Source organism: Ovis canadensis, chromosome 23 (genome assembly GCF_042477335.2).
Source record: "Ovis canadensis isolate MfBH-ARS-UI-01 breed Bighorn chromosome 23, ARS-UI_OviCan_v2, whole genome shotgun sequence".
Lineage (NCBI taxonomy): Eukaryota > Metazoa > Chordata > Mammalia > Artiodactyla > Bovidae > Ovis > Ovis canadensis.
Genome location: NC_091267.1, coordinates 42,359,963 through 42,373,562, shown reverse-complemented (window position 1 = coordinate 42,373,562; position 13,600 = coordinate 42,359,963). Strand labels below are relative to the sequence as shown.

At 40.4% G+C, this 13,600-nt stretch overlaps 1 protein-coding gene across 2 annotated transcripts in view; it reads right to left on the bottom strand.

The window, feature by feature from the left end:
• Nucleotides 1-13,600, bottom strand: part of CDH2 (cadherin 2) — a 240,866-nt gene that overhangs the window by 137,308 nt on the left and 89,958 nt on the right. The window contains exon 1 of one of the 2 annotated variants that reach the window (XM_069569105.1): nt 1,476-1,529. The exons of the other annotated variant lie outside the window; for it this stretch is intronic. The gene's annotated coding sequence lies outside the window, so the exon portion shown is untranslated. Of the gene's footprint in view, nt 1-1,475; nt 1,530-13,600 lie in introns of those variants that run through there. 2 annotated transcript variants of the gene reach the window in all.

Below are 13,600 nucleotides of genomic sequence, written 5' to 3'. Positions count from 1 at the left end.
GCCTACAGCACTACCTTGCCTAAATCTCGTATTTATCATCCTTATCCACCTCTGCCCCAGGTGCTAATGCACAAATTGTCGAATCACAGACACGTAGAAGACTAAGAATCTGAAAAGAAAAGGCTTTGATCCAACAGAAACCTGGATAATCTACAGGTTAAGCACAAACCCTGCTGTACCAGGAAAGAAAGGTGGACTGCGTTGACCTGAGCAGAAAACAGCAAGAAAATACTTGCACAACACAGCTGAAAGGATCATGAATTATTGAGAGCTGGAAAAGACCTTAAAGATCACTTTATGGCAGAGGAAACTGAGACCCCAGAGATAAGTGACTCACTCAAGGTCACGAAGCTGGCTAGCTGCTGAACAAAAAGCAGAATCCAGGTCTCCTTCCTTTCCTGCCTAGACTGACTCACAAAGTCCCCACCCTCCTGAAGCTTGATTTCAATATATTCTCTCATTTCTCAAAGCTATGATCAATTTTAAGGCTGACTGAAAATATACACACACACTATTGCCAAATGAGTTCAACCATGATTTTCTTTAAGGCAAATGGAACAGGCATAGATATTACAAAGTCAGGGTGAGCAATAATCACCTAAATTCAGGGTTTGGAAGACATACTAGGTTGCTGCTATGACCAACTCCCCACATTCAGATTTTTACCTGGGCGTGAGAAGGCACATATTTGGCTTTAGTTAGTTCCCCAGCTGCCTCGCAGAGTTCAGAGGAGAACAATTTTGCAGAATTTAGAGAGCTGTCTCCAGCTGAGTTCACATATAATCTGCAGCCTGTCCATGGTAGCCAGTAAGCAAATCAGCCATGAAGACTTTTGTCTGACAAATTTAAATTACCAAATACCAACGGTACATGACTCGGTGCTAGAAGAAGCTAGCATAAATGAAAACTGTAGATTTAATTCTCTGTATACCTATTAGCCCCTGAGCCTTTACTAATATCACTCAAAAGCAGAGCCTGAAAACTAGCAAGCAATATTGAAGACAGAATTCAACACATTACTCAGAATTCTACAGATATCCATGGCGTGGATGTGGCAAAAGAAGTCACTGAGCTCAAACACACAGCAAAAGGAATTTTATATTTCCTTTGTTTCTCTGTCTTTGTTATTTTGCTTTCACAGAAGACGCGAAAGTACTAAATGATGACAGAATCACCGACACTTTAGACCGTGCTTTTTGTGTCTTCATCTGTTGTCAAGCATCTGAGAAATGGCCAGAGAATCTCCCTATTTATCTGGCTTCTCCAAGCCGCTATCAACTCATTTCACAGAGAAGTACTAAGAATCCACAGAATACATACACACATACACACACACTACCATCAGGGTCAACAGGCCACCCTTACTAGGTTATTGATCAGCTAAATAATTGTTCCATTTTGTCCTAACCCTTCAACCTTATCCACCCAGCAAAACTTCAAATCTGGGATCAATATAGCAAAGCACCACCTCTCACCCAGATGCAGGAAAAAATCTTGCAGCTATGTTTCTCTGCCAATGCATGCCTTGAGTCCTAACTGGGTAACCAGTAGGCATGGACTTTTTGGTAACACTCCACTGGACTCTCGCCCCACCAATGGGTGCCTTTACCTCCTACTCTCCTGGGAAGTCGGAGGCCGTTAGCCATGGTTAAAATTCAACTCCCCTCTCTTTTTCCTTCTACCTATCTTCTACCACCAGTGGTCCCCGGCGGCTCAGAAAGGAAAGAATCTGCCTGTAATTGACCCAGGCTCGATCCCTGGGTTAGGAAGATCCCTGGAGAAGGGAATGGCTACCCACCCCAGCATTCTTGCCTAGGAAATGCCATGGACAGAGGAGCCTGGTGGGATGCAGTTCACAGCGCTGCAAGAGTTGGACACAACTGAGCGACTAACACTGTTATTTTCACTACCTCTAAAGGTATCAGCGTTCACATCCATTCTGAACTCCAGTTGAAAGTCCTTTTCTTATTGGTGTCTATCCTTCCAATTGTTTCCCCAACCCTAATTTTACCTAGAGACACAGGTCACCCTTTCTTCCTATTTTTCAACTACTCTTTTTTTTATACTTTGCTGTACCCAGGCCATAAGCTTACTCCAAAAATGACCGTTTTTCTCTCCAGGCTAATTACCACACTTGTAGGCTCTACTTTGGCAGAGCCTTTCTCCCACACCCCCTCCCACAATTCATGCATACAGACAGACGCGTGCCCCCTTAAGTCAAACATCCTGAGAAAATACTCTGCTGATGATCAAAATGCTCTGAGATCATCAAAGCTTTGCCTCTACCTGGTTCACCCTGCTTCTCTGAACGGCTTGATTTTCCTTCTCAGGCTCCTCAGTTTCCCCCTGTTCCCTGAATCGTAATACCCTGGGGCCATCATTCCCAAGTCATGGCTCTTCTCAGCCATCCTGCATGAATCCACCCACTACAGGATGGTGGGCGCCCCTAGATCTGGACCTATTAAGTCTGGGTGCCCAGACTTAACCTCTGTCTTCAGGAAACCATGTTCAGTGATGTACTCAGCACCAACCCTGCCATGTTCATGGACACCTCTATCTGATGAACTTTCTCCCCAGCTTGGTCCTGTACTTGTGACTGAATGAACTAAGCAATTACTTCTAATATTATAGTTTTCTATAAAATTAGCATTCGAGTCGTGAACTCATAGCATTATAGTTAAGAACATAGGACACAGGATATAAACTTCTGCTGCACCCAAATCTCAAAGGGGAATGAAAATATTATCCACCAGGAAGCATGTTTCCCACTGTATTTTAAACTTGTTCTACAGACTAATGACATTTAGTGACCAGACTATACGACCTTTGAGACCTCGTTAATTTCTGCCTAACACAAGGGAGAAGAGTTCAACTTTCTAGCAGGCAGAAACAGTGAGGCTGAATTTACTCTGGAACAACCTGGTTTGCCATTGAGAAGTTGATGCAATTAAGAACATGTGTTTATACATTTCTAAAGAAAGGATTAATGGGGTTACTATTTTCTTAGCCTAATGAAGTAGCTTTTCAGTTCCAGAATTACCCTACGGTCCCTTCCAACAGCAGAATTCTGTACTTCTCCAGTTATTGTTAAGCTTAAACAATTTCTCTCCTTCTGTTTAACTCCTTAAGTCTCCGGATCAAACTTTGCTAATTTCCTGATTTATTAAGCCTGCATTGTTCTTAAGTTAAAAGGTCCATTTACTTATCATTCAATCACGGTTGAGGCCTTTCATCTCCCACTGAGAACAGACTGTGTACACAAGAAAAATCTTCAGAGCGGAATCAGGAACAGAAAAGAAGGGTGAATCTCCTGGATCAGCCTCACATCCTGTCGAAATCAGGACCCCATGAGTTCTGTGGGGGCACTGACCACGGTTGTAAATAGTATACGAATCTGGACAATTACAAATGTATGTTTTTGCTTTCTCGCTCATACACAAGCCCTACTAGGGGCTCGCCTCAAGTTGAATGGCTCCTTGTGTTCAGTCCAATTTCCCAGCCCATGCCCTCATCTCATTAGAATTTCTGTATCCTCTGGTCTCGCTGAGTTCCCTTTACCTTCTTTTGTATCAGACAAAAGATGGTAATTTACGTCTAATTAACGGAACTGAGTCATAATGAGTTCTCTTCTCTTAGACAGCATTTGAATGTCCAAAATAACCAGCGAGATTGGGCTTTTGAGACTCCCTCCAGCTTAAGGTTTTTCTAACACAATGCTCTTATTCAGGCCTTCTGCTTTGCATACAGTCAGAGGGCTGGAGGTTATCCACATTGTGAAATTCTTTGGCTAGCCATGCCCTGAGTGATTTCATGGCACGCAGGCCGATTTCATATTTTCTGCTGAGGAGCTCTGTTGAAACAGTCAAGCTTACGATGGCATCCTTTTCATGCTTCTTCCTTCGACTTTTAAATGCCAGCTTTTGCCAGTTGATGAACTTGATAGCATTCTTTATGAGATCAATTTCCTTGTGAAAGATACAAAAGACAGGATTAAAGAGAAGTCTGATGCAAAAGCACACAAGGGCTGTGCATCTGTGTGAAGAGAGGTGTGGGGAAGCATAAAACCTTTCTCCCCACGCCATGAGGAGGGACAAAGATGGAATGGTATAAACACAAGCCTGCCTGAAGAAAACAGAGCACATGTTCTAACAGAAGCAGTAACCGGGTTAAAGGACTAAAACCATTTCCTTGCTTCCTCACATGCCAGGGCATTTTAAACTGCCCTCTATACGTGCCTGCATGCCAACACAAACAAACCACAAACTCATGCCCTCCTGTAAAGACACCATTTGGACACAGTGAGTTTCGTTTGATTTTTTGTTTTGCTAGTTCTTTTTTTTTCTTTTGTTTTTTGTTTGCTTTAAAATTTTTTTATTTTCTATTGGACTACAGTTGATTAACAATGTTGTGATAGTTTCAGGTGGACAGCAAAGCGACTCGCCATACATGTGCATGGATCCATTCTCCCCCCAAACTCCCCTCCTATCCAGGCGGCCAGGTAACATGGAATAGGGTTCCATGTGTTATACAGTAGGTTAAGCATATAAAATGTAGCAATGTTGGACACAATGAGTTTTTATTCCTGGGACTGGCTTCATTCATTTTTTTTTTATTACATTGGATTAAAAAGCAAAAAAAAAAAAAGTCTTTCTCTCTACACTTCAAATAACACAATACCAAACTATATTAAAATATATTTCTTGCATATAAGACTGTTATATTTTTAACTGTGGTATGTCCCTGGTTAAGACTCTGTGTTCCCAAATGGAGGGGACATGGGTGAGGAATCAAGATCCCACATGGCACATGGTGTGGCCTTAAAAAAAACAGTAAAACAGTTTAGAAAAAAGTGTGGCAAGACCACTTAACCATTATCCTCTTCTACTGAAATACATATTCTCTGCTGCTCCAATCTTAAAACCAATAAGAACACAGAACAAAGAATAATGCTGACTTCCAAAAATAATCCAGACTTTCATCATGGGAGCCACCGGGCAGGGAAATTATAGCTGGCTTACAAAAGAAGGACAGGGCAAATGCAGGCTAGTGATTTTTTATTGTTTGTCTCCTCATCTTTTCCTCCATCTCAGAGGGAGTAGAATGCAAAACTGACAAACACAAGCTTCTCAACAGATGTATTTAATTTAACAAAATGGAAAGACGATTCTTGGTAACTAGGTTCCCTGGTGAAAATGTTAAAACTAGACAGTAAGCCAGAGAAAATGAACTACCTTGATCAATTAGGCTTAATGGGTGAGAAGCAACTAACTTACATAGCTAAGTTGACAAAAACAGATTAAAGAAAAAAAGACTGTTTCATACAAAATTAAAGTATAGTTTCTTTTCTTTTCTGGGGAGTGGGGTGAGGATAGACTGGCACTTAGAAAATGAATGACATTTTTGAGTATATAAGCAAAAATCACTAAAAGCATTTTTAAGCAACTGCCTTTACCCACTGAGTCTGAAGATCTAGTATCAGAAATATGACATGTGAGCCCTGGACATGCAAATGGGTTTGGAAGTTAATTCATAAATCTGACTCGTGAACCACAGCTTTTATTTCAAACTAAATTCGAAATCATAGAGATGTCTCCAAGCTAGCTCAGAGAATCCTTTCTAATTAATAGCACAGGGAATCTTATGTACTTGAAGGCAGGCAGATCCTGACAGTAATGGCAGAGGAAAGGTCCTTCTGGGGTATAGGTCTACCCTAGAGGGGTCCGGTGAGCTGTAAAAGTAAAAAAGCAAAAGGTTAGCCACTCAGTCATGTCCAACTCTTTGCAATCCCATGGACTGTAGCCTTCCAGGCTCTTCTGTCCATGGAATTCCAGGCAAGAATACTGGAGTGGGTTGCCATTCTCTTCTTCAAAGGACCTTCTTGACCCAGGGATTGAACTCAGGTCTCCTGTATTACAGGCAGATTTGCTAAAGTAGCAGACAGAAAGCAAAGTTTCTGAGCTCCAACAGCACCCCCAGTGGTGGGGAAGGGCTCCTAAGTGGTTAAGGGAGGTTTCCATGACAGCCACCTTCCCAGCAAGACAAGTGTTTCTAAACTGGGGGCTGTCTGTACACACCAGAGATAACGAGGATACAAATAGTGTAAGTGCAAGCTGAGCTGAAGCAGAGGCTGTGTACTGTGAAAGAAAGCACGAGTTTCATGCTGGATGTCAGGTAAAGACTATGGGCAAATTCAAAGGAAAACCAAGGCTGCCTTTAAAAAAAAATAATACACAGATTGTTATATGTATGTGTTAATTTATAAGAGTGACTCTAAAAGAGCTTTATAAACAAAAAAATTACTTAGTTTTATATGCTGAAGCTGAAACTCCAATACTTTGGCCACCTGATGTGAAGAGCTGACTCATTTGAAAAGACCCTGATGCTGGGAAATATTGAAGGCGGGAGGAGAAGGGGATGATAGAGGATGAGATGGTTGGATGGCCTCACCGACTCAATGGACATGAGTTTGGGTAAACTCCGGGAGTTGGTGATGGACTGGGAGTCCTGGTGTGCTGCAGTCCATGGGGTCGCAAAGAGTTGGACCCAACTGAGCAACTGAACTGAAGTGAACTGATTCGTTATTATTTACGTGACTTAGTTTTACTCATTTCTCCTTTCTCATAACTGAATATACATAGAATAGAAAAGGGAAGCTGAGTTTGACAACAGATCAGAAGTAAGTTCCTTTATTGCCATTCAAAACCATGTACTTTGAGAAGATGTTTCACAAGAAAGAGCAGCTGGAAACAAACCTCATAAAAACCTGAATAGCAAACAAACTTCTCTGACTTGAAGGCAAATAAGGACACCGTGAACTGCTAACTTTCTGGGAAAATATTTTAGGATTTCAAACAAGTCAGAAACCATGTAACAATTACCACAGAAAAACTAAAGAATAATATTCAGCCAAAACTTAGAAAGATTATGGAAGATATAGAAGATATAATTATATAATCTTTGGATCATAATTATTATTATAATCAATCACATTTCCCAGCTCTAAGACAAATTTTAAATCATTGTGTCTCTTTATATTCAAGAATATCTAGGGATTTCCCTGGTGGTCCAGTGGCTAAGACTCCGAGCTCCCAGTGCAGAGGGCTCGGTTCAATCCCTGGTCAGGGAACTAGATCCCACTTGCTGCAACTAAGACCTGCCACAGCCAAATAAATAAATACATATATTTTTTAAAAAAAGGAGTATCTAGTTTTTCACAATCTTGTTCCCAAAAAACCTTTATGATAGTCTGTACAGAGAGTCACACTTTAATTGTGAAATTATTATTATTGAATAAAGTTAAATTATTTAAAAACCTGAAATTTTCACAATTTTCACTGCAATGTGGTTCAAGTCCAATAATCTTTCTAAAGCAAATGGTTATATCTAATTCATCAACTTCCTATTTATATCAAGTTATACCTATAACTTGGAGAAGGCAATGTCACCCCACTCCAGTACTCCTGCCTGGAAAATCCCATGGATGGAGGAGCCTGGTAGGCTGCAGTCCATGGGTTCGCCAAGAGTTGGACACGACTGAGTGACTTCACTTTCACTTTTCACTTTAATGCACTGGAGAAGAAAATGGCAACCCACTCCGGTGTTCTTGCCTGGAGAATCCCAGGGACGGGGGAGCCTGGTGGGCTGCTGTCGATGGGGTCGCACAGAGTTGGACACGACTGAAGTGACTTAGCAGCAGCAGCATACCTATAACTGCGTTTTGTTTTTAAAGAAAGATTGGCAGAAGCAAGTTAGCTAAAATTATGATTAGTACTCTTATCAGGTCTTATTCCTAGAAATACAGTCAGCAACAAATATTGTGCTGGCCAGTAACACCTAACGTTGTATGGCAGGTGCCAGGAATACAGCAGGAAGCAGGACAGAGCTCACGCCTGTGGCCTTGGAGCGGCCCACACTTTAGATCCAAGTTTGGCAGACAGAGAATCTTCAAACCCATGGCAAATTGTGCTTTCATAAACTTTTTGATTACACCCTTTTATTAAATCTTCAAGTCTTCAGTGATGAGAAGCTAAAGTGTGGACAGCAACTTTCAAAAAATTATTGAATGCCATAGACACAAGCATCTTGGAGATCAACGAGGCTGTTCCTTTCCTTTTTGAATATAAGTTCTAATGTTTCACTTATAACCTAAGTACACAAAAAAACCTGACTCCCTCCTGCATATTAGTAACACTCTTTTTTGCATGTGTGGACTAAGTAATGATAATGAAAGAACATACTGAATTCAGTATGTTTTAAAATGCCTGCATATAACAATTATCTCAATCGTATCTGAATTAACCGGAAGAACAGTGGCAAATGTGTGGTGCTATTAATAATATGGATTCATATATTGGGCAATAGTTCTGAGGCCCCTAAAAGAAAAGAACCAAAATCTCATCCAGCTTCTCAGTGCCACCCTAGAAGGACAACTTGAGGGGCAGAAACGATGGAACCAGTTTGCCAAGGTGAACTGTCCCTCTAGCAGGACGACACTGAGGTCTACTAGCTTTCACCCAGGTAAGACCTATAAACTCTGTTTAGGTGCCCCCCACAACCTTCTTTCCCAAGAGAACATTTCTCCTTTCCCTACAAAATTCAAAACTCAACTCTGTGTATGTATTTGACTTCATTCCCGTACACACTTAGAAATGCTCTAAAAGCTTTTCTCCTTCCAATCTTACGGTAGATAAGAACTTAACGAAAGCTAAAATACAACTTCAGGGCAAAAGACAAATTTTCTCTTATTGTACTGCAGAATGTTGCATCTATCATGGACTAAAAATATCCTGAAATGAGTATAATATTTCTAATGCAACTTTCTGGTTTAGGGAAGGAAAAAAAAAAGTCCTTTTATTCCTTTTCACTCTGCCTACAAGTAGAACATTGAGATAATAGAGATTAAGCCTTAAATTTCTACATCCAATAGTAGTAGAATCACAAGAGGACTGAAAAACCATTTGTCTTTACAAGGTAATATCCAATATGTTAGTCCTTTGGGCAGTTTACATTGATTTTGCATTCAATTGCATAGGTCAACTTTCCCATTTTTTTCCAGGACAAAGTTGCAAAAGTGCTAGAATCTAGATATATTCTGATATGAAGACTCAAGAAGAAGGTAAACTTAAGAGTACCATTTCTATAATACCTAGATAATTACAAAGGGGTTTATTTTTGTTTTTTTGTTTTTTTGTTTTTTCCTGTCAATGCTAGAAATTGACACTAGGGATCATAAACCAGATGGAGAGCAGAGGTGTTAAGATTGTAAGTCTTCCCTCTCCCTCACCAGCGGCCCCCTCTCTATTCTTAAATTACTTTGAGAAAAAGGAAAATGAAAAACGCGCCCTGAAACTTAACTGCCTTTCACCTAGTTTATAACTAAGTGGGTTTAATTCCCTCTAGTTCAGTCAACCAGAGACTTTGTCCTTCAGTCTGTCTGGCAAATATTTCACAATCCTTCCAATGTGTTTTCGTAAAGTATTGAAGGGAAAAAAACTCATTAATCTAAACCATCACAAAAGATAAAATAACATTTTGATGGGAATGAAGCAATTAATCCTAGTGATTAACTCCAATTATTTTTCAAAGTATAGGTTTCCTCAAGCTTCACAGAAAAAAAGATACTTTAAAGAAAACCTACTGATGCGCTCTTTGAAGGAGCTGCCATTGGAAAATAAATTAACAAAATACCAATATGTATCTTCAGGTGGTCTTCTCTCTGGGTACGACTGGGTCTGGATCTCCTCTCATAAGGACTCAGACCTCATCAGATTAGGGCTCACCCTGATGAACCAGGCTTCCCTGGTGGCTCAAATGGTAAAGAGTCTGCCTGCAATGCAGGAGACCGAGGTTCGATCCCTGGGTTGGGAAGACCTGGAGAAACAAATAGCAACCCACTCCAGTATTCTTGTCTGGAGAATCCCATGGACAGAGGCTCCTGGTGGGCTACAGTTTATGGGGCTGCAGGAGTCAGACACGACTAAGGGACTAACACTTCCACTGGTGACCTCACTTTGACTCAGTGGCCTCATTTTGCCTTAATTACCTCTGGAAAGATCATACTTTCAAATACAGTCATTTTTTGATGTACTGTTGGGTTCAATATATGTATTTGGAGGGACAAATTCAGCCCACAACATCCCCACTAGCCAAAAATTAACCCTTCCTTTCTGAGTGTCTCTACACTGTCTAATTTTCTCAGCCCAGTGTTGTTTATCTCCAAGACCAAAGAAAGAAGATTGTGGGAAAGTCAGAGAAATTACTGACCCTGACGCCAAACCAATAACCGTCAGAGCTAGTCGCGGTCTAACCTTAGCCTTTTCATAATTGAAGGAATGATTATTTTTGTGTATCAATTTGGAATGACTATGATCAAATAAACATAAATATGTCAGAGGAACAGTTGGACAAAGAAATTTTACTTGTTAGCACTCAGAAGCCCAGGGTAAGGCATTCAATCCAATGATCAAAACAGCTGTATCTCAAGAAATAGGGATAAAATGCTGATCAGAAGAGAAAAAAAAAAAAACACAAAAATCCCAAAGCATGAAAACTGTAAAGCCTCACAAAAACTGAACAGTTGTAAAATCCTAATATACAAATATTATTTTTGTCAGAGACCATATTTTTAGGGAAAACCACAGGAAGATAAAAATCATAACCCAGGGGTGGCACCAAAATCACACCGCTAGTATTTATTTCTAATTTTATTTACATTCCAGAGAATGCATGAAATTACAGGAGAAAGAATCACAGAAATCTCCACATCTTTCCCCTCATTTTAACAGTAAAGGATGAGGTCCATTAAAAAGACCACCTGGAACTTCCCTGGTGGTCCAGTGGTTAAGAATCCGCCTTGCAGTGCAGGGGACACGAGTTCGATCCCCAGTTGGAGAACTAAGATCTTACATGCCACAGAGCAACTAAGCCTGCATGCCACAACTGGAGGGTCCATGCACCACAACAAAAGATCCCACATGCTGCAACTAAGACCTCATGCAGCCAAATAAACAAATAAGCACAAAAAACAAAGATTTGTTCTTGACAACCAGGCAGATGCATTCAATATTCAAGCTGAGGCCACCACCCTACATATAAGCTGAATGTTCTTTCCAAAGACCACCAATGAATCTTAGTGCTTTTCATGTTGTGGAACAGGTCACAAATGTAGGTGGCACTGAGCCATCACCTCTGTCATTCTGAAGGGGCTGTTCAGAAAGACAGTGACAAAAGTCACTTCAGTCGTGTCCGACTCTGTGCGACTCTGTGCGACCCCATAGCCCCACCTTTTCGTAAGTCACCACATTCACCTTTGAAAATACGGTTGATGATGTTACAAATCCCCTTCTCCCCCCCAAAAAAATACATGAACATATAAAATTTGGCATTTTGGAAAAATCAAATACTCCCCTACAAAATACTCAAGAAGTAAAACCTATGACAGATCAGAAACAAAGCCCAAGTTAGAAGGTTTTAAGTGAAGTTTTTTGCCCCTGAGTCCTATCTTAACGGAAAGAGTTTCTATGTAATAATGTAATAAGCTAAGAGTTCTAAGTTTTGGGAATTCAGTGAATAGATGATACAGAGTTTCAAAGGTTTCTTTCTGCCCTCTACTCCATTCTAATCCCATATGGAGGCTACTGTTGGCTGTGTCTGGTGTGACTAAGAAAAAAAATATGTCTTTATCTTTTAAAGTCTAAGCAAAGTGAAAGACAAAACATTCAATTGTTCTCAAAAACAATAAAACACTTGACAAAGTTCAGACAAAACATTGTGAAAAGCACTGACACTGCCAGCCAGTTGCATGATTAATACAATTTCCTTGACATATTTTATTTCATTCCTTTATGTATATTGAAAAACTAAAACTCAAAACTCAGTAGCAATTTGTAAAGGTATTTGTCACAAAGAGAACTATAAACCCCCAGAGTAAACTTCAATCCCACTTTTTAAAAAAAGCAAAAAGCATACAGATACAAGAAATACAGGTTCTTAGATCCAGGAAACATTTCTGGAGGAACATATAGAATGATGAGAGATGGGCAGCACATGAGCACAGACTGTCCTTAGGGCCAACTAGACACACTGTCATAGCTCACGAAAAAGCGAACCTAAGTTATTCTTGAATCTGATTAAAAACTCTTAGACTCAAACATGCAAAGAGATGCCTGCTGCTGCTAAGTCGCTTTAGTCGTGTCCGACTCTGTGCCACCCCATAGACGGCAGCCCACCAGGCTTCCCCACCCCTGGGATTCTCTAGGCAAGAACACTGGAGTGGGTTGCCATTTCCTTCTCCAATGCATCAAAGTGAAAAGTGAAAGTGAAGTCGCTCAGTCCACTCTTAGCGACCCTATGGACTGCAGCCTACCAGGCTCCTCCATCCATGGGATTCTCCAGGCAAGAGTACTGGAGTGGGTTGCCATTGCTTTCTCCGAAAGAGATGCTTAAAGTTCATTTTATTTCTTAAGAAATACATTCTATATTTTTGAAATATTTTCCTTTCAGGGGGAAAAAAAAAAAAAACAAAAACCCTCTAGCCTGGGGACGGTCACAATCGTTTTGGAGTTTGGCTTCCCCAATTATAAAAAGGAGTTTTAAATAGATGCTTTCTAAGATCTCTGCCAGCTCTAAGGGCTACATTTCTAACACTTCGAAGTTTTAATGGATGAGGTTGGGGATTTATAGCTGGCCAGGCCAATTTAACTAAAAGTTGATCAAGTTGGGGAAAATGAGCTTTGATGAATTTGTAAACCATTATTATATAATCTTTCCAATAATTCCTGATCACTGCTGCTCTACAAAAGTGTCTCAGCTCATATTTTTTGGTGCTTAAAGACCCTTTTAAGCTCAAAAACCAGACTTGTCAATTACTTAGAGACCCAGGTTTTCCCTTCGTAAATGGTCTGGCCAGACTTCAGGCACCACAGCTTTCTCATCGTTACGTGATCTGTGTCCAATAAATCCTAGGACAGCACTCAGACATCCAATAAATACTTGCCCAATTAATGAACAGACTTAGGAGGCACTGCATTGCTATGTGTTAGGCGTGAGGAATTAAACCCAAGAATCTGACTATGGGTTTCTACCTCCCAAGAAGCATCCAGAAAAGAGCACACACACATAAAAAAGAATTACAATGCGCTGAGATTAAGCTCCACAATGGGGAGAGTACAGGACATATAATGACAACACAGAGAAGGGATGAACGAATTGGTATGGGGCCTAAGAGGTGCTTACTGTGAATAACTGCGCGCATACCAATGTCAGAAAACGAATTATTTGGGGAATTAAGCCCTCTGTACTAGCCATGCTTCTTTTACTGGTTATTACGAGGGTAGCTCAGACATGTTTTTATTCTTTAGTCTGGATCCAAATGAAAACCCAATAACATGAGGTGCAATTTCCTCTGTATTACTAGGTCTGCAAAGGTACACGTTACAGAATTTAAATTTCACAAACATAAAAAGCATGTGGAATAAACCCATACAAAAATGGAGTGACCTTCACTGTGGCAAAGAAAAGGCTCCACTAGGCAACTACTTGGGCAAAGATTATGAATAACGATTTTACACAAGCCAAAATCCCAACAGTATTAGGTCTGTCC